Source organism: Camelus ferus, chromosome 24, assembly GCF_009834535.1.
Source record: "Camelus ferus isolate YT-003-E chromosome 24, BCGSAC_Cfer_1.0, whole genome shotgun sequence".
Classification (NCBI taxonomy): Eukaryota; Metazoa; Chordata; class Mammalia; order Artiodactyla; family Camelidae; genus Camelus; species Camelus ferus.
The window spans coordinates 23176782-23200852 of NC_045719.1; the positions used below are offsets into that span (position 1 = coordinate 23176782).

The 24071-nt window shown below is 48.0% G+C and overlaps 2 pseudogenes; both read right to left on the bottom strand.

Annotated features, from left to right (window-relative positions):
* The window catches only part of LOC102504647, a 95130-nt pseudogene extending 94534 nt beyond the window's left edge, over positions 1–596 (bottom strand).
* Positions 597–1148: 552 nt separating this feature from the next.
* On the bottom strand, positions 1149–12956 carry LOC106731005 (annotated as a pseudogene).
* Positions 12957–24071: the final 11115 nt, after the last annotated feature.

Sequence of the window (24071 nt, forward strand, 5' to 3'; positions counted from 1 at the left end):
TAACTAGCAGTAGGATAAGGATTTGTGCGGCCACAACACATGCAACCCCCAAACTGCATCTCCTGACCACACATACCGAAGGCCAATTCTCTTCACTTTTCCCACCCATGTCCCAGGAGGCCCCTGCATACCCTGTCACAAGCCACAACAGCATGCTGCCCCATCACAATCGGAAGAGGAGGGACCTTTCCACAGCCAGAAATGAAAACTTCCCTCATCCAGGAAGAAACAAGACTCATCCTTCCCTAAATACTCAGCAAGCACCTCCCACTGTGCCGGCACCACACCGAGCCCTGGGGGCCACAGGAAAACACCCCAGGACCCTCTTCTCACAGTGCAACTGCCTTCCCTGAGGGAGCCCTCAGAGACAAGTGGCCAGGGCAGGCCTGAGGGAGAGACCTACTCCCCCTGCCCTCAGCCTACAGAGCTGCCCCCTGGGCCTCTCCGTACCGGTCACTCACCTGAAGCGCATCCCCGCCCCTGGTCCTGGGTCAGGCTGGTGAGGCAGTTCTAAGGGCCGCCAGCCACATCGCTGGGGTTGCGGCTGCCCATGGTGAGGTGTTCTACGGGAAAGTTGTCACTGGCGTGGGAGGGCCCCAACCTGGGTCCCACGGTCACTGCCCTGGGATGGCTGCTGTCCCTTCTTCGACAGGAACTACTTGCTGGCCAGCAGGAAGGCCAGAGGCCCCGAGGGGTCACGAGCCTCAGCACCTCATCACAGCTCTCCAGGCCCAGGTAGGTGCGCATGGGTTGCAGGAAGGAGTCCAACTGGTAGATGCAGATGCAGGCCAGGCTGCTGCAGGTGGGGCTGCCTTCCCCACCTTCATGTAGTGCACGTGGTGGTGCGGGTCCTGGTTGCACTGGGTCCAGGAGCAGCGAGAGGCGTTAGCGAGGAACTCAGCAACCGCCAAGCGTACCTGAAGAATTTTCCCTGCACCAGCATGGGGCAAGGCACAGCCCAGCCCGAGGACCCACATCCAGCCACGAGGTCACACATAGCTGGCGCCCCAGCAGCAGCAGCAGCAGCAGCGAATCGAAATCCACAGGGCGCCCGAGGCAGCGGCCTGGCCCCTCATCCGAGCTGGTGGGGCTGCCAGGGTTCCGTGGGCTGCGAAGGCAGGTGTGGGCCAGGCCTTCACATGACAGAGTCCGGCGGCGATTAGGGCCAGATTGCAGGGTTATGATCGGAGGCAGGAAGGAGAGAGGGTTTCAGGCGACCAAGGGGGCAGCAGTGGCTCCTAAAATTCGGGACCCGGACACTGGACAGGGGCTGCCAGCAGCGGCTGGAAGAGAAAAAAGAGGGGACTGTGAGCCCTGTGCTGAGGCTGGGACTCAAGCATGCTGGGGGCAGTGCCCACCCTGAGCTTGGGGCCCTGACCCTGCTCTCAAGCACCTGCTTTTGCACACCTGTCACCTGCCAGTGTGTTCACCTGCACGGGACAGGAGGGGCAGGAAGCCAGGGGCCTGGGTATGTCCTCTCCCACATAGGCCTGGGTGGGAGTAGTGGGCAGCCCCGGCCAGGGCCGCAGGCCACATGGGCCTCGGCTGTGCCCATATGGACGGACAGGATGCCATGGTCCCTGTGCTCTGGGCCTCAGTGGAAGCCCTGTGGTGGCTGTAGGAGGTCATTCCCATTCTGGGCCTCTGTGGCTTCTCTGACCTCACCCCTCCCCAACCCCAACTTTCACAGATCTGTAAACCCAGTGATAGGGGATTCAGGACAAGGAAGCAGAGGAGAAAGATCATTCCGCCCATCCCACAGCCTCCCTGAAGGCCCACTCTCTGAACCTCAGCCCATGTGGGGGTAGAGACCCCTCTGACCTCTGCCTCCTCACATCAACAATGACCTGTTCTTTGGGGGATGAGGGTGGGGTTAGACCCTGGTCTCTGGCTGTGACTTTGACATTCAACTGCCTCCTCTCACTTCACCCACCCTGCTGCCTGTCACAGGGCCCCACAGATGCCCCCTTCAGCCTCTCACTTGAGCTCCTGCAAGGAAGCTCCTAACCTCCTTTACCCCCTATCCAGATTCTCCTGGAGCCACCGGGTTGGCCATGTTTCCTGCCTTAGGCCATGTCAGCAGGGTTGCCCTCCCCCCATTTCATGGTGAGGAAACCGAGGCTCAGAAGAGGTCACAGTAATGAGGCAGGAGTACCCACACATGAACCCCCAGTATTGACCCCAATCTCGTGACCCTTCCCTGCTCCAGGAGAGGGTGCTGGCTGTGTGCCACCCGCTCATACCCAGGGGAGGGGGGCAGCTCCGCGTCCAGGTGAGCGGGGATGCAGCACAGCTGTCCTGGCCTCAAAAAGGCACCACCCCCCCCTTCCTGGACTCGCCCCCACGTGAAATCTGGGAAGTTCCTTCTGCTTCCAAGCCTCAGTTTTCCTACCCTTCCCGAAGCCCCTGGCTGGCCATCGCCCCACACAGCAGCAGGTGGAGGAGGGAGACCGCAGTCTGTGCCCCAGAGCTGGCCCAGTCTCCTGGTGTTGGCACCTCCGCTCTGTGGACTATGCACATGCTGGCCTCCTGCCCACAGGGACTCCTTGCTTCTTGCTACCTGGGCCCAGCTGGCCAGCGACATAAGGTTGGTCACTGCCCTGCAGGCCCCTCCTGGCGTCCATCCTGACAGGTCTACAGGCGCGGCAAGAACGGGGGCATGAGTGACCTCTGGCTCTGAGTGAACCAGGCCAGGATGCCTGGACTTGGGCTGCCCCTCTCGTGGCTGTGTGGGCTCAGCTCGTGTCTCACCTCCCAGCCTCAGTGTCCCCATCTGTAAGCTGGGAGTGAGGCTTCACGTTGTCAGCACAAGGGTAAGAGCGGGACCTGCTGGTTTACCCAGAGGTGAGGCAGGAGGGGAACCCAGGGGGAGAAAGGCCAGTTGGGGACCCTGGCTCACCAGGGGCGGCCCTGTGGGGGCTCTTCACTGGCAAATGTTCATGTCCTCTGAGGAGGGAACTTGCCAACTCCTCATGCTGCCCCTCCAAACAGTACTGGGCAAACTTGCACTTGGCCCCTATCACTGGGAAGCCTGTTCTCTTGTCCTGCCTCTGGACACTCTGGGGACAGTCTTGGTGGTGGGCAGAGCAACCTGCCCAGGCCACCCACCCCCATGTTTCAGGACAGAAGCCAGGTCCAAGGTCGCACAGTCATCTGCAGACCTGGGAGGCTGCCAGCCTGGCCTCGCAGCAGTGTGGCTGTGGGGCCGGAAATCTCATCTGAGCCTCACCCCAAGCTGCAGCACAGCCCTCCCCTGCACCCAACTTGGGACCTAAGGCAGCCACCAGCTCCCCACCAGGGACCCCAGCCCCGGGACAGATCCTCTCTGATGTCCTGGAGAACCCCAGCAGAAAGACTGATCACAGTCCAGTGCCTCCCCCAACACCACCCGACTCTCCACGTGATAAGTGCTTCAGACTGTCCTGTCCCGACTGACTCGGGGTCAAGGTCATTACAAAACCCAGCACCTTCCCCCGTGGGGCCTGCACAGTCTGAGATGGCCCAGGCTGGGCCCACACTCTCCACTCCTCGTCTCAGCCACTGGCAGCACACCCCACAGCCTAGCTGTGTGGGAACCAAGTACAGCCTGGAGTAGACACTCGGATCACGTTCTCGGGGTGAGAAGGTGGTGGAGGCAGGTGCGAGCAGGGCTCACTGCGGGAGGGGACCACCACTGGGCTCCATCCTGTGCTGGGCACTTGGTCTTGGCAGCAGCAGTCCTGAGGCCACCTGCTGAGGCTCCACTTTGCAGGTGGGCAGGTGGGGGTCACAGAGGGGCCACCCTGGAGGGGACTCCCAGGTCACGGGCACCAGACACAGGGTCTGAGCCCAGGTCTGCTAGACAAAGTCCCTGCCCTCTGCATGGCCTGACACTGCCCCAGGAAAGGCAGAACTGACCTGAATTCTGCCCTTGTCCCAGGACCGATTGGAGCCAGGACTGAGTCAAGGCCCTCCCGGCACCCCTGTGGGCCGCCCTCATCTGCACCAGCTCACTCCACTCCTTCGGTGCGTGTCAGGGGAGCCAGGCCCACCCTCTTTCCTGCAGAGAGAGCAAGAGGTGGCAGTGAGCATGAGAAGCAGGACAGCATCCCAGTCAGAGCTGCCCCTCGAAGAGCTCACCCGGGCTGCACAGGGGTCCGGCTGTTGGGAGGAATGAGGCAGGGGGAGGATGCTCAGGACACAGAAGAGAGAACCTCTAGCCCCCCTGGGCTATGGTGCATGGCGGGACCCTGAGGAGGTGGGAGGTACCGATGCAGAGGGAGTTTAGGGGCAGGTCAGGGCAAAGCCCCGTCAGGCAGCCACACCCCCAGGACTGAGGCTCTGAAGTGACACTTCAGTTACTCTTGGGGCCAGAAGACAGCCCAGAAGAGCCCACCCATGAGGTTCTCAAACAGGGTTCCTTGGAGCTCCGGGACTCCACAGCAGGGACCGACCTCTAGAACTTGAACCGCTCCACACCCTGGGCATTGGGGCAGGCTCTGCTGGCCAGAAGGCGATCCCGCTATGAGTCTGAGCACCACGGAACTGGCCCGCTCTGCCTCTTCTGCCTGGATCTTGGGACAGGGCTGGACAGGGCCCAGGCCGCCAGCACGGACAGCTCCTGCACCCTCCCACCTCCCAAACCCACCAGTGCCCTGCATCTCTGCTCCTCAGAAGAGCCCTCCGTCTCTGCTCCATTCACCTCCTCCGCATGTGCCAAGGACCACTACCAGCATGCCAGCCTGGGGGAAGGAGGGGGAGATGCCCGGGGAGGTGGGGGAAGCTGACCTCCAACTTGCCCAGCCCGAAGATCTGCCCTCGGTCTGCCGCCCCAGCACTGGGGTCCCTCAAACTGATGGGAGATGGGTTTTTTTTGTTGGTTCCCTGGACACCACACCCACCCCCCCTTTCCAGGGCTCTGGTCACCACTTCCCTCTACTGATCCTCGGATTTGGGGCTATGAATAGAATCAGGTTCAGGAGAGCTGGCTTCCTTTGTAACCTCACGTAGCTTACTTTTTGCCTCTACAGTTGCTATTCTGTGGAATCCATCAGCCCGACTAGCTCAGGAGAGGCCAAGAGCCCTGGACCATATCACCCGGCCCACAATGACCAGCCGGCATGAAAGCTCAGCCCAGCCTGGCCCCTGCCACCCTCCCTGCCCCGGCTGTGGCCCCAGCCTCCCATGACTCCCTCGGTGTCCTACAAGAGGGTCTCCCCTCCAAGTGTCTGCAAGGCCCTCCACCTGCCCTGCGGCCATGGGACCCTGCCCAGTGTCCCAGCCCACTGATCGTGTCCCTCCTGTGTGGTTGACCTCTCACCAAGGAAACCAAATTGCTAAAAAGGTCAACCGAGAACCAGCCCCTCCCTGCTGGGACCTGCGCAGCACACGTGCACCCCCGCCTTTGTCTCTGAAGCCCACAGGGCTTGCCCGCGCCTCTCCCGGAATCTTGAACACGGTCCCCTGACCAAGTGAGCCACTGACTCTGGGTGACATGCAGCCCAAACACCAGGGACCCCACCTCCCCAAACCGCCACATCTTATGTTTGGCTATTAGTGCCTCCACCCTCCCCTGACCCAGAAGGTAGCTCCACGACACAGAGCACTTTCCTTGTGCCTCTTCACTGCTCGTCGTCCCTGGAGCAGAACATCTCCCAGCAGCTGTGTAGCTAGCTGTGGATAAGGATTTGCACAGCCACACCACATGCAACCCCTAAAGTGCATTTCCTGAACATGCTTCCCGACAGACCACTCTCCTCAGTTTTTCTCCTATGTCCCAGAAGATCCCTGCAGACTCTGGCCACAAGCCATGGCAGCCTGCTGGCCCATCAGAATCGTCCTACGTGCAAAACAGGAGGGACCTTCCCCCAGCCAGAAATGAAAAACTCCCTCATCCAGGGAGAAACCAGATCCATGCTTCCCTCCTTCCTCCCCTGAACACTCAGCAAGCACCTCCCAGCATGCTGACACCACGCCCGGCCCAGGGGGCCACAGGCAAGGTCCCTAGGTCCCTATTCTCTAAGTGAGCCTGCAGAGAACTTTTCTCAGTGTAACTGGCTTCCCAAGGGAGCCCACAGGGACGAGTGGCCAGGGCAGGCCTGAAGAGGACACCCTCTCCCTCCTGCCCTCAGCCTAGAGAGCTGCCCCCTGGGCCTCTTCCCGCCGGTAACTCACCTGGAGCGCCATCCCCGCCCAGGTCTCGGGTCAGGCTGGTGAGGCAGTTCTCAGGGCCACCAGCCATGGTGCTGCGGTTGAGGTTGCCCATGACCAGGTACTTCACGAAAAGCTGTCGCTGACAGACGGGCCTGCCATGGGGCCCAGGGTCATGATCCTGGGGCGACTGCTGTCCCTCCATCTGTAGGAACTGCTTGCTGGCCTGCAGGAAGGCCAGGGGCCCTGAGTAGTTGCAGAGACTCAGCACATCGTTAAAGCTCTCGAGGCCTAGGTAGGTGCCCGTGGACTCCAGGAAGGAATGAAACTGATAGATGCGGACGTGGGCAGGGCTGCCTTGGCCCCCTTCATGGAGAGCATGCAGCGGCACAGGTCTGAGTCGCACAGGGTCCAGGAGCAGTGTGAGTCGTTGGCAGGGAACTCAGCAGCCACCAAGAAGTACCCAAGAACTGGCCCTGCACCAGAATGGGTCACAGCCAGGCCCCACATCTGCCTCCACAGCCACAAGCGCCTGGTGCTTCAGCAGCAGCAGTAGCAGCAGCAGCGGCAGCAAAAGGAAGATCCAGAGGGCATCCGGGGCAGAGGCCTGGCCCATCATCCTAGCTCATGAGGCCGCCAGGGTTCCGTGGGCGGGGCAGGAAGGCGCGGGCCAGGCCCTGACATGCCAGGGTCTGGTGGTTAGAAGGGCTGGGTTGGGCTGGGGCCAGGGCACAGGGCTCTGAGTGGAGGCAGGAGGATGAGAGGGCTTCAGGAGACCGAAGGGGCAGCAGTGGCTCCTAACATCCGGGACCCTGACACCGGCCTGGGGCTGCCAGCAGAGGCTGCAAGAGAAAGCAGAAGAGAGGACTCTGAGCCCCGTGGGGAGTCTCGGACTTGGGAATGCTGTGGGTACAGCCCACGCCTGGCTTGGAGCCCTGACACAGGCCTTGGCCTTGCTCTCAGGCAACTGCTCTCTCTACCTGTCTGTTTGCCACCTGCCAGTGTGTCCAGGGGAACAGGGAGCCAGGGGTCCAGGCACATTCTCCCCAATCTACGCAAGGGTGGGAACAGTGGGCGCTTCGGCTGTGCCCATATGGATGGACAGACTATCACTGCCTCCAGGGCTCTGGGCCTGCCTGCAAGTCCTGCAGTGGCCATGGGGTTCATTCCCACTCTGGGCCTCTCTAACCTTAGCCCTCCCCTAACCCCATCTTTCAGGGAATGATCTTTCAAACCCATAAAGAAGAGATGCAGGACAGAGAAGCAGAGGAGAAAGGTCATTCCAGCCATCCCCCAGCCTCCCTCCAAGCCCACCCTCCACATCAGCCCATGTGGTTGCAGAAACCTCTCCCACCTCTACCTCCTCACATCAAGAGTGACCTGTTGTTTGGGGGATGAAGGTGGGGTCAGACCTCAGTCTATGGCTATGACTTTGACATCCAACTGCTTCCTCTCTGCCCACACCCACTCTGCTACCTGTCACAGGGTCCCTCAGATGCCCCCTTCAGCCTCCCACCTCTGCTCCTGCCAAGAAACTTCCCTCCCTTCTCCCCCCTCCCCTGGAGTCTCCTGGAGCCAAGGGGTCCAGGCATCTGCCTGGACTGGCCCCTGCATCCTGCCTTGGCCAGGCTGGCACTGTTACCCTCCCCCCATTTCATGGTGAGGAAACAGACTCAGACGAGGCCACATTGAGGAGGCGGGAGTACCCACACCTGAACCCCCAAGACTGACCCCAATCTCGTGACCCTGGGGTCACCTGCCCTGCCCCAGGAGAGGGTGCTGGCTGTATGCTGCCTGCTCACATCCATGGGAGGGGGGCAGCTCCTGGCCCAGGTAAGCGGGGACGCAGCAGAGCTGTCCTGGCCTCAGGAAGCCAGCACCGCCCATCCTGGTCTCACCCCCACATCAACCCTGGAAACTTCCTTCTGTCTCCAAGCCTACACTTCCCAAAGCCCCTGGCTGACCATCACTCCACATAGCAGCGAAGCAAGCAGGCAGGAAGGAGACTGCAGCCTGCACCCCCAAGTCTGCCTGGCCTCCTGGTGCCAGCTCCTCTGCTCTGCTGACCGTGCACATACCGGCTGCCTACCCACAGGGACTCCTTGTTTCTTGCTGCCTGGGCCCAGCTGGCCGGTGACACAAGGTCGGTCCCTCCTCTGTTGTCTCCTCCTGGTGTCCTTCCTGACAGGCCTTGTAGGCACAGTAAGAGCTGGGCGTGGGTGGCCTCCTTGATAAGAAGGCACCTTGAACACCTCCTTTCTTTTCTAATAGTCAGGCAGGGACATCATGAAGTTGACATTTCTGAGTAACCTAGGAAAAAAGAAAAGATAAACCTTCACAAATCCTGTTCGTCGAGTCAGAGGTCCTATTAAGAATGCGGAAAAAAAAACGAGAATAAAAAATGAGTTCAAACCCTAGGAGTATGCTACTTTACAGTATAATGTGCAAATATCTGACTTTCTAGTCTTGGAGTGGCCCCTTTGGGACTCTAACTGTACCTGGGTCATTCATTTTTTGTCACTTATTTTATAAGTTGTTAAGCACCTGAATTAGGTGTACCCACTGCACAAAAGATAACGTGAACATATAAGCAATAATAATATACACCAGAAATTGACAAGTGTGACTCTACACAAAATATTTAGAACAAAATGACAATGAAGCACTATACAATAGCTTGTGAGATCTCAAAAAAAATTCATAAACTAAGAGTATCTACTGAGTAAAGAAGAAATACCAATTAAGCTATGATAAAACCAAGAATAGAAGCACAAAAAAGAATGTCATAGAAGGAAAAACAATAGAGGTTTTAAAAAAAACCCAACTAGTCTTTCGAAAGAGTAATAAAGTAGAATACTTTCTTACTAAGAAACAAAAGCAGCACACATAACACATTAACACGTTAACAGATCAAGGAAGGAAAATACGTAATCATCTCAATAAACAGAGAAAGAGAAAGCATTTGATAAAATACAGCGCCCGGGCTTGACAAAAGTAAAAACAATATAAAACACTCTTAACTTAAACTGGGAATGGAACTTTTGTAATTTAATACAAAAATTATCTATCAAAATCCTTCAATAAAAACCATATTTAATAAAAAATGTTAGACGCATTCACTTTAAAATCAGGAACAAGAGTGCATGCTGTCATTGCCTCTTTTCAGTAAAACCCCAGAGCTCCTAGACCTCTGACAGGAGACTGAAAAATAAGATTGGAAAGGAAATAAACTACCATGGCTCTCGGAAAATATTATGGCTATAAAAAATTCTAGACACTATTTGAATGAAAAAAGAATTCACCCTGGTTGCTAGACAGGAAACAACATACTACACTTAGTAACATGCACCAACAGTAATCAGTAAAAAATGTCACTTCAAAAAATTTCCTTTCCGAATGTTAACAACAAGTGTAAGTATCTGGGAATAAATTTAACAAAATATGCACGAGACAGGTAAAATATACAAAGTAATAAAACCTCACCAAAGAGCACAAAAGGCATTTTTAAAAGGCAACCATGTTCCTGAATGTGAAAACAGTATCATATAATGTCAGCCCTCCTGGAATTAATCTATAAATTCAATATATTTTTTTATCAAAATCCCAGAAAATGCATTATTTTTAAAGGCATATTGACAGTGTGTTTCCTAAGTTGATATGAAATAGTAAGAGGCCAACAACAGCCAAAGGGTTTTAAAGAAAAAGAATGATGAGGGAAGAATTTTTTTTCAACTAAAAAATCTACTTTCAAAGCTATATTCATTAAAATATGCGGTATCAGTGTAAGGAAAGACTAATGACCAAAAGAACAGAGAAGAATTCACAAAAACATCCATGTATATTTGGGATTTCAGTGTATGGCATTAAAAATAAGTGAAGACAGGACGATAAAATTATATGTGAACCATCAGTCATCCACATGGAAAAATATATATAAATCCCTCTCTTGATGTGTTTACAAAAATAAATTCCAGATAGGTTAAAAGCCTAAATGTAAAAAGCTAAACTATAAAACTCATGTAACACGATATCCTTTACACAATTAAAGTAGGGATGGAAATAATGACGGTTGCAACAGAACAGAGAGCCCAGAAATAAACCCACAAACTTTTGGTCAGTTAATCTTTGACAAAGGAGGCAAGAACATACAATGGACTAAAGACAGTCTCTTCAGCAAATGGTGTAGTGAAAACTGGACAGCTGCATGTAAATCAATGAAGTTAGACTATTCCCTCACACTATACACAAAAATAAGTTCAAAATAGCTTAAAGACTTAAACATGTAAACAAGACACTATACACCTCTTAGAAAACATAGGCAAAACATTACCTGACATACATCTCAGCAATGTTCTCCTACGGCAGTCTACCCAAGCAGTAAAAGTCAAAGCAAAAATACACACACAAATGAGACCTAAGTGAACTTCTAAGATTTTGCACAGCAAAGGAAACCATAAGCAAAACAAAACGACACCCTACAGAATGGGAGAAAATATCTGTAAATGATTCAACTGACAAAGACAATTTTCAGAATATATAAACAGCTTGTAAAACTTAATAACAAAAACAAACAACCAGAAGACCTAAACAAGCATTTCTCCAGTGAAGACTACAAATGGCCAATAGGTACATGAAAAAATGCTCAATATCACTAAGTATCAGAGAAATGCAAATCAAAACTACAATGAGGTATCAACTCACACCAGTCAGAGTGGCCATCACTCAAAAGTTCACAAAGATAAATGCTGAAGAGGGTGTGGAGAAAAGGGAACCCTCTTACACTGCTGGTGGGAATGCAGTTTCATGTAGCCATTAGGGAAAACAGTATAGAGATTCCCTAAAAAAAAATAAAAATAAAAATAGACTTAGCCCTATGATCCAGCAATCCCACTTCTGGGTATTTATCTGGAGGGAACTGCAATGCAAAAAGACACCTGTACCCCAGTATTCACAGCACCACTATATACAACAGCGAAGACATGGAAGCAACCTAAATGAAGCAATAGATGACCGGATAAACAAGTTGTGGCATATTTACACAGTGAAAAACTACTCTGCCATAAAAAAGGATAAAATAATGCCATTTGCAGCAACATGGATGGACCTAGAGATCATCATTTTAAGTGAAGTGAGCCAGAAAGAAAAAGAAAAATACCATATATCACTCATATGTGCAATCTAAAAAAAAGACATCTATTAAAGAGAAACAGACTTGCAGACATAGGAAACAATCTTATGGTTACAAGGGAAAGGGGGTGAGAAGGGATAAATTTGGGAGTTTGAGATTTACAAATGTTAGCCACTATATATAAAACTCAATTTTTAAAAGTTTCTTCTGTATAGCACAGAAACCTATATTCAGTATCTGGAAATAATCTACAATGGAAAAGCCACTACAGCCACCAACTGAGGAAGCAAGAGAAGAAAGGAGAGTTAGTTATCCTGGTCAAGAGCCCAGTCCTCAGAAACTCCTTGCCCACCGCTGATGCTGCCCCCTGACCTCACTGCACCCTCCTCCCAGAAGAAGGCTGACATGAAGACATGCGCCTTGCCAACCTGTGGTCGCAGACGCCGCCCCCGGGATAGGCCCCAGGGAAGATGGGAGCAAGTCCACCTACTGCAGGGGGCAGCACCCCTCCCCGCCGCGGCCCTCTGACCTCACCGCGCCTGCCTCCCGGCAGCCCACTGACCTGGAAACAAGCGTCCTGGGAACCTGAGGCAGCGGCAGGAAGAGGGGCGCTGCCCCTGGCGAACTGGTTGACTTGCCCGCATCTCCCCCCGTGGCATGGCCTCAGGGCGGCCTCTCCTGCCCGAGGCAAGTCCCCAGGTCAGCCTGCTCCCGGGAGGCCGGCAGGCAGCTGCGGGTTTAGGAGTCTGCCTATGCGAGCCTGTGGATTTGCTTCAAACTCCCCCGCGGACTGTCCTGGCCTCCGCCCCTGCTGCGCTAGGTTCGCGGGATTCAGGTTACAGGTCAGCCCGCTCCTGGAAGGCGGGCGCTGTGCTGTCAGGGGGCGGCGGCGGTGATGGCAGGATTGGGGCTGCCCCGTGGGAACGCGGGGATTTGATCCCATTTCCCGCTGTCGCTGCTGCCGCCGCCGACCCCGCACCCTGACAGAACCGCCTCCGCCTCCCAGGAGCAGGCTGACCGCGAGACGTGCACACCGCGAACCTGGGGTAAGCAGAGGCCGCCCCAGGCCGCGGGGGTTTAGGGAACAAATCCAGGGGCTCGCACGGGACAGTCCCCACACCACCGCGGCCTCGTGACGAGGCCATGACCTGAAGACCGGTAGGAGGTAGTTCGGGCCTGTCCAGCGCCCTCCCACCTCCCGGGGCTGCACCCGCTTCCCCAAACCCGGGAACAAGGGGCAGAGAAGAAACGGGATTCAGGGACTATTAATGTTGTGGGGGGGAACCACGAACCACGGTAGCGGCCGGCACCCGCCTCAGGCTCCTAACGGGCCCCGCGGCCCGGGCCTCACCCACGCACCCCTCCCGGTGCGCCTCCCCAGCTGCGCAGCCTAGGCCTCACCCGCCGGCTCCCCGACCTGCGCGGCCCCCAATGGCGCCCCCTTACCTGCCCGGCGGCGGCAGCAGAGGTGACAGCAAGCGGCGGCCTAGTCCCCGGGCCGCCTTCTTCCTCGGGAGCCGGTCCAGGAGCGCCCGGCTCCCGCCCGGTTTCCACACGCTCTGGGCGGGCTCGCGAGTCTGTGCGTCCGCGCGTGCGCGCCCCTCCTCCTCCCGCCGGAAGCGCGGACTCTCAGGCTGCGGCTCCAGCTGAATGGGACGAGGGGGGTGGGGCGGGTAGCAGGCCCACCCCGCAGCCCGCACCGATGAGTCTCCATATCTAACGCCCGGCCGGACTCCACCACCGACCAGGTCCTGACACTCAACAATAACTACCACCGGCCCGGCCACAACCCCCAGCCCCACTCCCCCTGCTCACCTCCTCCTCTCCTTTACTGCCACCCCCGACCCTGGCCAGGCCCAGTCGCACGCTGGACCCCCAAGACAGGGCTCCTTCTCACACTGATGTCCCCGCCCGCACACTCCACCTGGCTAGGTACTAACCTATGGCCCCCACACCCCAAGCTCACTCTTCCTGCCTCACCCCACACCCTCAACATCCCGAGATAGTCCCCCTCACCCCTCAGCTAGGTCAATTCTACTCCGACGGGCCCTTTACCCCTCAGCGACATGAGCTGCACAGGGGCTGAGACACAAAACAGCCACTTTCCTTATGGGCTAGCAGTGAGTAACAAGACAAGATTTCCAGGCTTCTCTGAGATTCCCCCAAAGAATCCTCTCTGGTCTCCTTAAATCTGGGAGGGTCTGGGGAGGCTTGGCCCAGCTGTCCATTGGTCTTGTGCCCAGAGAACCAGACCTATTTCTACAAAGCCAGCCTCACCATGGTTTCTACAATTACCTAGTCAGTCACTTCCCCCGATGCTCCATCTTCCGTGGAGCTCCTCTCTTCAGCTGCAGGTTCACTCCATGTAATGCCTGCAAAATCCAGGCCTCACCTGCCTACATGCATCCACCTGAAGACATAAACTACCGTGAGGCTCAGGAAAAGCAAGATTGGGGCCAGGAGTACAAGTGAAAAACAGTTTATGTTCAGATCGCATCTGACTTATTTTTTTCCAGAATTTACCAAAGAGTTAAAACGGGCAAAAACGGAATTATGTTTGTTAGTGTTAAGCCATATACAATTAGATTATATTGTTGAAAATATACACATTTATAAGAATTTATATTGATCTATTAAAGATAGCTTATAATTCACAGAATTTTATTTCTACATCATAAAGATAGCTTCCCATTTGGATTTTTAATTTTCTTCCTTGTGTCTTATTTTCCAATTTTTCTAGCATGTGTATAAAGTGTATGCATGGCATGTGTGTGTATATATAGATATAGCCACAAAAAAAAGCTTTTTTACAACACTTTACATATTCAGAGAATAGGTGAAGATTTATTTTTTAGTCTGCTGTATTTTTGGATTTGAAGCTCTGAGTAGACTGCATTATTTGACTTGCTTTTAGATATTTTGTGCATCTTGAAGTGTTTTGAAATTGGGAAGCTCTTGCTTTTTTAAATGAAGAGGGTCGTAGTTACTGAAGTTTCATCTACTGACAAAGGCTACATCCTCTATTCTGAAGCCTGCACTAGTCTACTCTCAGGAAATGCAGCTTTGGTTTCCTTTCTTTTTTTTTTTTTTTTATCACATGTGTGAAATTATACTTTTCACCAGTCTAGTACAGAATCCTGTTGAGGAAGAAATGTATTCTCTCAGCTGGACATAACTCCACTAAAATACTGAAAATGAATGAATGGCAGAAACACCAACTATGAAATTTAGAGTGAAACCAAATACTTCCTAGGCAACAGTGACTTAAAAGCTAATGTCACCTTCTGGTAGGTGTAATATATAGGTTTTACCAAAGAGAATGCAAGTTACTAATATTGATGGACCCTTCTCTACTTCTTAAAGCAATTCTATCTTTAAAAACAATAGAGCTTAATTTCCAAAATCTAAATCTCATCATGAGATTTTATGTAGGGGAAAAATAGTACATGAAGTCACTCTAACATTCTTATACCTAAAGATGAAACAGTCCAAGGGCGAAGTGTATCTATTTAGCAGTGAGGCTAAGGGACATCAAGTTCCAGAATTCTGCAAGGCATTTCTTCAGATTGGATACTTGCTAGCCCTCCCAAATTTCCTAGAAGTTTAGGCAGACGTTTGCCTTAGCAGAATTACACCCCCACAGCATCTTCCCCTTGTGTTTCATCTCTTACCAGGTTGTGTAAAATATTTTCACATCTTTGATCTCTTTAAAGCTATGAGTCATTTCAGGGAAGATGCCATATCTTACTGTCTTGTCATTGGTATGACCCACTGCTTAGATAAACAAATAGATACTAGAGTAATATGCAAAAGGTTACAAGTAACCAAGAAAATAGCCAAGCACAAAAAAGAAAAACAAAAACAAAATAAAACCCCCAATCAACTGTAGATAACAAGCAAAGGAAACAATCAGCCAAACAAGCAAAGGAAACAATCAGCCAGATTTTAAGAGCCATTCTAACAAAAAGAAGTGGAACTTGTTTTGTCTTTAATAACTTTCCTCTGCTTTACGTTATTATATAGGTGCTTTTGAATTAATCTGCTATTACCACAACAAAAGTAGGATCTGGTGGAACACGAATTAACAAAAAAAAGTGTTGTCTCCTGTTTCAGTCAAAATTGTGCTGCAACTAAGAAACTGGGCTGCATAGATTCGAATAAATTAGGGTGTTATTCATTTACATGGGCAGTTCAGAGCTTGTTTAGAGTTCCTTTAAAGTTATCAAGAGAGCAGGATTATTTTCTCTTTTTGTTCCACCACAAGTTGTGTTTACCACCCTCAAGGTTGCTGCATGACCCAAAGATAACTGCTGAAGTTTCAGCCTTCACAGTTGTTGCAGACAGGGAGAGAGGAAATAGCAAAGGAATTTTACTTAAAATGTATCGATCACACATGTCTTCAAGGGGGATGTAAATTTAGCTTCTCAGCACATTACCTTGCCAGTATTTGGATACCGACAACCAGAGCTTCTCCCCACATCCAAATTCCAAAGAAAAGCTCAATGAATTTTGAACACTCTCTTGATTCAGAAGAGGCTATGGAACTTCAAAAAGAATGCACAATATTGGAATCCACTGGTTTGGGACAAAGATCTGTAGATCAAATATTTGATCAAAGGATAATTTATCTTTACCTAAGACTGTTCTGGATACGCCATATACCTAAGGCATCTTTGCTGAAAGTCAAAGAGAATGTAAAGTTCCTGCCTTTATAAACAGCAGGGCAGTCTCTGGTTCCTGTTATTTATTCAGCCACAGTATTTACCAAGAGCAGAATTTTTACACATTAGAGATTGTTGTAAGTTTAAAATGTTTACACCTGCACAAAGGGCTGGCTTCATGGCTGCACAAGCCATGCAGTTCCACAAGATCCCACGCTCAAGGGGCCCTGCCCTCATGCTCTACTATTGCCAACTTAATATTCTGGGTCCTGGAGTTTCAACCATGCATTAGAAATCACAAATTACGTAGCCAATCCAATTCACACACAACATAGCAGAGAAGTCCAGAAAATAAGTAGAAACAGTACTACTGAATGCTTAAAATCCAAGGCATGAAAAATAATTGTCCACTGCTGGCTGTAGATTACATATATTTATGTTGCCATAGGTAACATTTACTGGACATTATAAATAGCACACAACTAAAAAAAGATGAGTATGTTAGATGACCATTACATGACTTACATTCTTTATTCATTTAACAAACATCTGTCGAAGGCAACCACTGGCAAAGCACTATAGTATTGTTGGAGTAGGCAAAGGTGATTAAACACAGAGGAAAGCCTCCTCCCCCACATGGCATACAGACTTATGAGAGCCACTAGTCAGGCAATTACAAAACTAAATGTAAAAATAACAATCATGGTAAGTGCTGCAAAGGAAAAATGTATACAATTATCAGAGTAAATAATATGATTATTTGATGGACTTAGGTCAAGGAAGGCATCTGAAAAGTGACACCTAAACTAGTATCAGAAGGATTCACTTGAGTGAAGAAAATTTTTTTAAAAAAGGGAAAAAAGTGAGGATTGCCTAAGATGAGACTGGAAGGGTAATGAGGGCAGGTAGTGTGGGATGGAAAGGGCCTAAAGTATGTGCATAAGGAGGTAACCTATGGAAGCCACCGCGTTCTCTCTCGTGTGTGTCGCTGGGATGGTCTCCCTTATCTGACTAAAGCGAAAGCACCTAAGCATGATTTCTCTGTGTTCCTTAACATTTACCTAGCTGTGCAGTCTTCAAAGGATTGTGAGGTTCTTCCTGAGCACATTAACATGCGTCTATAAGGACTACCCTTGTACACCTGTGACGGGATAGAGATGGGACAGTGGGAACAGGAGTGGTCCCCGGGCAGAACCTGGGCCACTCACTGATCTTTCACTGCTGAGTGCAGCGCAGCACTGTCCCAGACCTTCTCTGAAGAGGGCAATTGTCTCTCACGCACGCACTCCTTATGCTCCCCCAGAGTAAGAGTTCATCCAACCCTTGCTTTCGGCTCCTCACTTAAATGAGAGGGCAGAGGTTCTGGATGAGTTCACTGCCCTAATTTATTCTATATGCCAGGAGAATCTAGGTTATGTTGAACAAATATACACAAAATATTGTAAGGTCACACCCATTTGTTCCTTGCTCATTTTTCACAACTTTCATAGGTAGGCCGAGGGAGTGAAATCCATCTGGGACATAAATGCTTATCATAATCGTAACACACTTCATTGGCTAAAGCTAGACACAAGGCCACATCTGATTTCAAAGAAGCAATGAAGTGCAACTCTACAGTGTTTGTGGAATAAGGAGAACCAAAATACTGGTAAATAACCGTATTGACCATATATACTTACTATTATTAGGGATTCAGGGGTTAAAAATGAGTTTCTCATACCCATTTTCAGGGCTTCCTCTTATCCTGTGTTGTGCTTTCTTTGCCATTTCTTTACTAACTCCAAGGGTATTTATCCTAACAACTTTCAGCTACTGATGTTCATTTACAATGACTCTGTAACATACGTCTCATTCACCACCTCTTGCCTTATAACTTTCCCTAAGGTAATGTTCACAGGAGTTGATGTATAACAATCAAATAATCTTACTAATCAACATAACATATTGCATGGGTATAGAGAAATATTTAAAAGCTACTTTCACAAATAACATTTTTTATTTGAAGTACAGTTGATTTAAATATTGTGTTCATTTCAGTGTGCAGCAAAGTGGTTCAGTTATATATTTTTTCCCAGATTCTTTCTCATTATAGGTTATTACAAGATACTGAATATAGTTCCCTGTGCTATACTGTTAACCTTGTTGCTTATCCATTTTACGTATACTAGTTTCTATCTGTTAATCCCAAACTCCTAATTCTTACCTCTTCCCCTTCATCACCCCTTTGGTAATCATAAGTTTGTTTTCTGTATCTGTGAGACTGTTTGTGTTTTGTAAATTACTTCATTTGTCTTTTTTAGATTCCACATATAACTGATACCATATAATGTTTGTCTTCCTCTACAAATAACAATAATAAAAATAGTATTACTTAACAAATTACTTCTCATCTAATATCACAACCAACTTGGAGATCAATGGTGTCCTCATTTTATATGAAAAGAAACTGAAATTCAGATCTATCTAGTGACTAACCAAAGTCAAGTGCTGATAAGTGATAAAGTTTGGGTTTGAATCTATGCCTGATCACAGAATATGTATCTTTCCACAGACCTACATATTTCCAAATCTGACACCTACTCTTCATTGTTAAACTCTATGTACATATAAACTATTAGTCCACAGATCACACAACAGAAAGCAAACAACAGCTTAGGGGCTGATAAGGCATTACTGGTCACCATGCATGCTCGGAAGACCCTGCTTCAAATTCATTAACTAAATGTAGGCACTCCGAGTCCCAGCACACTACTCTCATCAGACACTGAAGATAGTAACTGACCCCATCCCAATCTCAGGATATGGGAAGAACGGACATAAAATAATGGAGTCGTGTCTTCTAAGTAGCAAAAGGATTAAGATACATTCAGAGATAAAAGAAGTAAAATACCCTTTCAAAATGTAAATTATTTCTTCCACAGCAACAATCATACTATAATAATTCTAGGAGTAACAAACAAGTTATTCAAGGACACTGCCATTTAGTTTCCTTCTTGATTCCATAGGAGAAAAGTAATTACATCTAGTCCAGCCACGCCTCTGATGACAGATGGCTGTCAGGGAACAAAAGTGGACACAATGTCTTCAGGAATCTACCATGATGTTTCCTATTTTAGTGAAAAATGTCCTTGGAGGGGCCTTCAAATCAAGCGGTCCAAGTTTCTCATTTTACATCCAAAGAAGTGAAGGCCCAGAGAGGTACAGCGCTTTCCTAGAGGGTACACAGTTAGCGGCAGTGCTTAAAGACAGCAGGCAGATTCCCACCAGGAAAAAGCTGGGAAGAAAACTACCAATCATTAAGCATGTTCTTTGATGCTTTATCACATTGTCTTATCTCATACTCAGATGACTGGAGTGAAAAAGATACTTAATCTTCTATTGTAAATACACAGAGTCAGTCAAGTACTGCGGGGCAGAGTTGAACCCCGTCTCTTTCTACCCCAAAGCGGAGTGCTTTCTCCTGCACCCAAAGCTCGAGAGCATGTGCCCTCCCTGCAGTGGTGGGTGATCAAGTCCAGATCACTTCTTGCCAACACTGCTATTTTAAGTGATTACAACTCATTTTAGAAGACTTTTGACTGAAGTCTCTCCTAATGCTATCATTCTGGGATGTCTGATTAACATGTCTCTACCTCTTTGAAGCACTGTCTTATTTGAGAGGTTGGTTAGATAATTGAAATAATTCAGGGATCATTAAGATGCTTGAATTTGTCTCCCTGGATTATTGTTCCCGGCATTTCGAACATCATCTGAATGCAGGGATCCTCTATAGAGAAGTTTCCTGAAGACTAAAGGGAGAATTGTCTTCCAGATTCATAATGGCTTCTCTCAGTGAGAAAAAACTTGGGATTGTGCTTCAGAAAAATAGATATTCAAGTCTCCCAGAGGCAACGGGGTCACCTCCACCTGGTCACTCTCACCAAATTCACCGTATTCATATGACTGGGGCTGGAAATTAAACAGCCTGGGAGACAATGACACATGACCCAACGACTCCTCTCCCAGCATCATTCCTTGCCTCTCTGCCGTCTTCTGAACACACATTGGATGTGGCTTTTTGGCTTTAGGGTATGCACTGTCTGGTCTAGACTGGGCAGATAAAGTGGCAGAACCACCTGGGCAGTCATGGTGACTGGAGCAGAGTGGCAACTTGCCCGTCCACATTAGACAGGACTACATTGCCCATACAATGTCTACACCTCCTTGCATTTTCCAGAGAGGTTTTCTCAACATGCGAGACAAGCTATAAGCTACAAGCTACCACCCACACCCACACCCCAAACAGCACCCTCACAAAGAAAGCTTCCAATTAAGGGTTTAAATGAACAGGGGATTCAGCCTGCACATGACTTCTAAATCAAAACTTATTCATAGCATTCCAGATCTCATTCAGGCATATTCTAAGAATAAAAGCTATAAAGCACATGGAGCTATCCAGAGAACTGGTTGTTCTCACAGGCAGCTTGCATGCTGGGGTCACCTGCAGAAGTCAATTTTCCATTGCCAAGAAGCAAGACTCAACGTAGGGTCAGCAAAAGATTCCATTATCTCACTTCTTTCCCACCATTCTCCATCCTTTGGTACTGGCCCAGCCAGACACTACTTCCGATCTCTCCAGTGCATTACCAGATAGAAACACAGAAGGCCCTTGGTGCCTGGCACTTTGTCAATGCTTGCAGTAGACTTGGCCAGGAAGAGAAAGAACAGGGAAAAGACTAGGGGAGGGTGGTGAGTCAGGCAGTGTAACCAGAGACCGATTACAATGAGCAAACATCACTTAGACCCTCCCAAGAGTTCCAAATCAAAATTCTATTGGACTCAACTAAATTCCACAACCCAGGTGAAGTATGTTAAAGAGTGAAAAATATTGAACTCTTAATGATTATTTTATAAATTACAGATTCAATAGGTTTAAAAAGAAGTAATCTTTTACACTTGACCAGTGCTTTACAATAGGCAAAACTTCATTCCTCATTTCAGTCCTTTCAGATAGCAATAGCAAGTATTATTCTTACATTAAAAATAGAAAATGAAAGACCATAGAGGTTGTGGGAAATGTCTAAAGTCACAAAGGAAATAAACTGTGAAATGGTCAGTAAGTGCCTTTTCCTCTTTCCCCTCAGCCCCTTCCCGTCAAGTTACATTTTATCTACAAAGCAGTCATAAGCTCTGTTTTTCTATCTTTCTTTCTCCTTTTTTCTGGAGATACATATACTGTTCTGCAATTTTAATAAGAAGCACTGTAATTTTATTTTCTCCTCTCACAGTCATCCAAAAGGGAAAGTAGCTTAGTATTTCTGTTTAATTGTGTGGGTGGTCTCATTATTAAAAAATTACGTGCAGTGTGCTTGAAGTCCTGACATTTTTTAAAAGCTAGGTTATTTTTTTGAAGGGGGTTTTTTGAAGGTTGTATTTGGAAAGCGAACTCTGACATTTGAGCTATACAAAAAATTATTGACAAATCTGTTATGTTTGTCATTTACCAAAACCAACACAGGTAGGAAATGGAAGAGCTGGCAGATATTTCTATGCTAAACTGGCCATGAGTGAGCATGAAGGGAGGTCTGTCGATGTTGATGCTTCCCATCTAACCCCACGGGCAGGGCTGGCTCTGGCAGAGAGCCACTCCCAAGTACCACTTTCAGGCAGAAGCTCTAGTAAGTGCCCACACCCAAAATGCTTGGACGGCTGTAAGGACTTTCTCTAGAAGAAGCTTATTTTCCCACAGGAAGTACCTTCTTTGAATTAATGATTAAAGTCCCTGTGGTATGCTACCAAAATTGACAAAAGAAGAACACATCCTCATTATGTTCTCTAGACAGACTTAGCAATTCCAGAAACAAGACCCAAAATGATTGGTCAAAAGTCGCCACCTCACGGTGCTCATATATTACATTTTATACTAGATTTCACACACCTTTCACAATATAACTTGAAAAAGGGCTTATTCCTGGGTTAAAAGATAAATTAAGCCAATTTGTACCTGTTTTTGGAGTTGATGGGGATTATGAGAAAACAAAGTTTCACTTAGTATTGATCCCCTGAGAGCAGATAGATGAAAAATATTTTATCAAATATGATGGGTTGAATTTACTGTTGTTTTTGTTCCTTCCAAAATCACTTAACTATTCTGCTCAAATGATACATGTTTTCTTCCCGGTGTATTCAGTTTTTAACTTTTACACCTAAATGCACTTTTAAAATTTGTTCAAGTGCCCTAAAGGAAGCCATTAACTTGGTTAATCGATTTACAGTCTTTTATATTTTGTAGGATTTTGCTTTACTCTTTCATGAACTCTAGAAGCCATTTAACAAGTTAGGTTTCTCAATGTATTTTAGGATATCATTTCCTCCTTAGAAACATGCACTGATTTGGTTAGCACTGCTTCAGAAAGCACACAAAGCAATTTGAAAAATACGCAAATTGTGTTGGGTTTTTTTTTTTCACATTGGAAGGAAAAATAAAATGTGTCCTACTTGAATATACTACCCTTTTTATTTCTGAAGAAAAAAAAAACCCAGATCCCTATGCAAATTCTTGATAAATAACTGAGTATAACTAAAATTTTCCAAAGGAAAACAAAAAAGGAAAAAAGTTATTTCCAGTCAAACTTCAATGGAAATCACAAAAGAATTTTCTAATAAAAGAAAAGTAGCAATCAGAATAGATGACAACTCTTTCTTTTGGTTACATTAAATTTCATTAAATGACCATGGGCGGTTATGAACAATAGTAATTCCCTCAGGCATCTGTCTCACCCTCCTGCAGGTTCTTGCTTCCAAACAAATGGATGGACCAAATGTTATTGCCTAAGAAAATATGTGACTAAAATAAGCACTTTTTATCTTTTAAACCCAAGTGTTCTCTTTCGAATATCTTTTTCTTAACTTCCATTGGTTTATATAATCGTTACGGTTTAAATCCCCCAGCCCCTAATGATACAGCCACACGCATCCATGCTTTCAGACCTTTCCCTTCTCAGCCTTTATAAAGAAGTGTAATACCCTGAGCCCACAACTACAAGTGGGGAAATTTACTTTATTCTCCAGAACAGGGTTTTGCATTTGATGTTAAACAACAGCTTACTAGAGTATTTTGAGACCCAATTTCTTCTTTCAAAAAATGTAAAACAACACACCTGATCTTCTTCACCAGAGTCTTGCAATTTTGAATTCTTGTAAAGAATTAAGACCTAGTAAACACTGATCTCTAATGCCGACATACAAACTTTGATTTTACCATGTGTTTTTTTTTCCACAGTTACAATGTCAAAGTGAAAATTGCAACAGAAAAAGGTAGACAGGCGAAGAACACTTATTCAAGGTTACTGGAATAGACGAAAGAGGCCAGATTTAAGTCTGAACTCAACTGCACTGAGACAAAGAGTAGCAGCATTTTTAAAGGCTGCAGTGAGAGGGAGATTGGATCCCAGGCCATCTGTGTTTGCTGATCAGCTTTACCAGAAGGGAAAGGAAATGTTTCTTACCTGTATGACAGGAGGTAGTTGTACCAACTAGAACCAAGTCACCCACCAGAGTTAGGCTCGAACGGAGACTCAGAGATCAGGGTTCTGTCTCCTCTGATGACGTTTCAGAAAGACGCTGCCCAGATCCTTGAGGAAGGTACTCCTGGGTGGTAAGACTGGCAGAGAAAACACACTTATAAAGGGTTGGAAGTAAAAAAATGTTAAAAAATAAATAAATGCTCTAAGAAAGAGGAGTTCAGGGGCCAAGAGTCGGGAAGAAGCCTGTTTATAGTTTAGTCAAGCTGAGGGACCACTTAAGTTATCTGATCAATGACTATGGGAACATATACATAAAATAGCAAAACATAATAGGGCATAAAATGAAGCAAAATGGCTTTGAAACTCAACTGTCTTTATTTAGAAACAAATGTTATCTTGCTATCATCCCAAAGAATTGAAATACAGTGTACAACACGTCTTTCCTAGTGATGATCTCTAGCAAGGGTGAAAACAGAGTTTAATGACAAACAGCAACAGCTTCTAAAAATAAAATTCATATTCAAAGTATCATAAAAGCTGCTTTAAAATATCATTCTCAAGCCTAGCGCCATGGTTATAATCAGAGCCCCTAGAACTAGACCACCTGGGTTCAAATCTCAACTCAGCTAATTAATTATGTGATCTTGG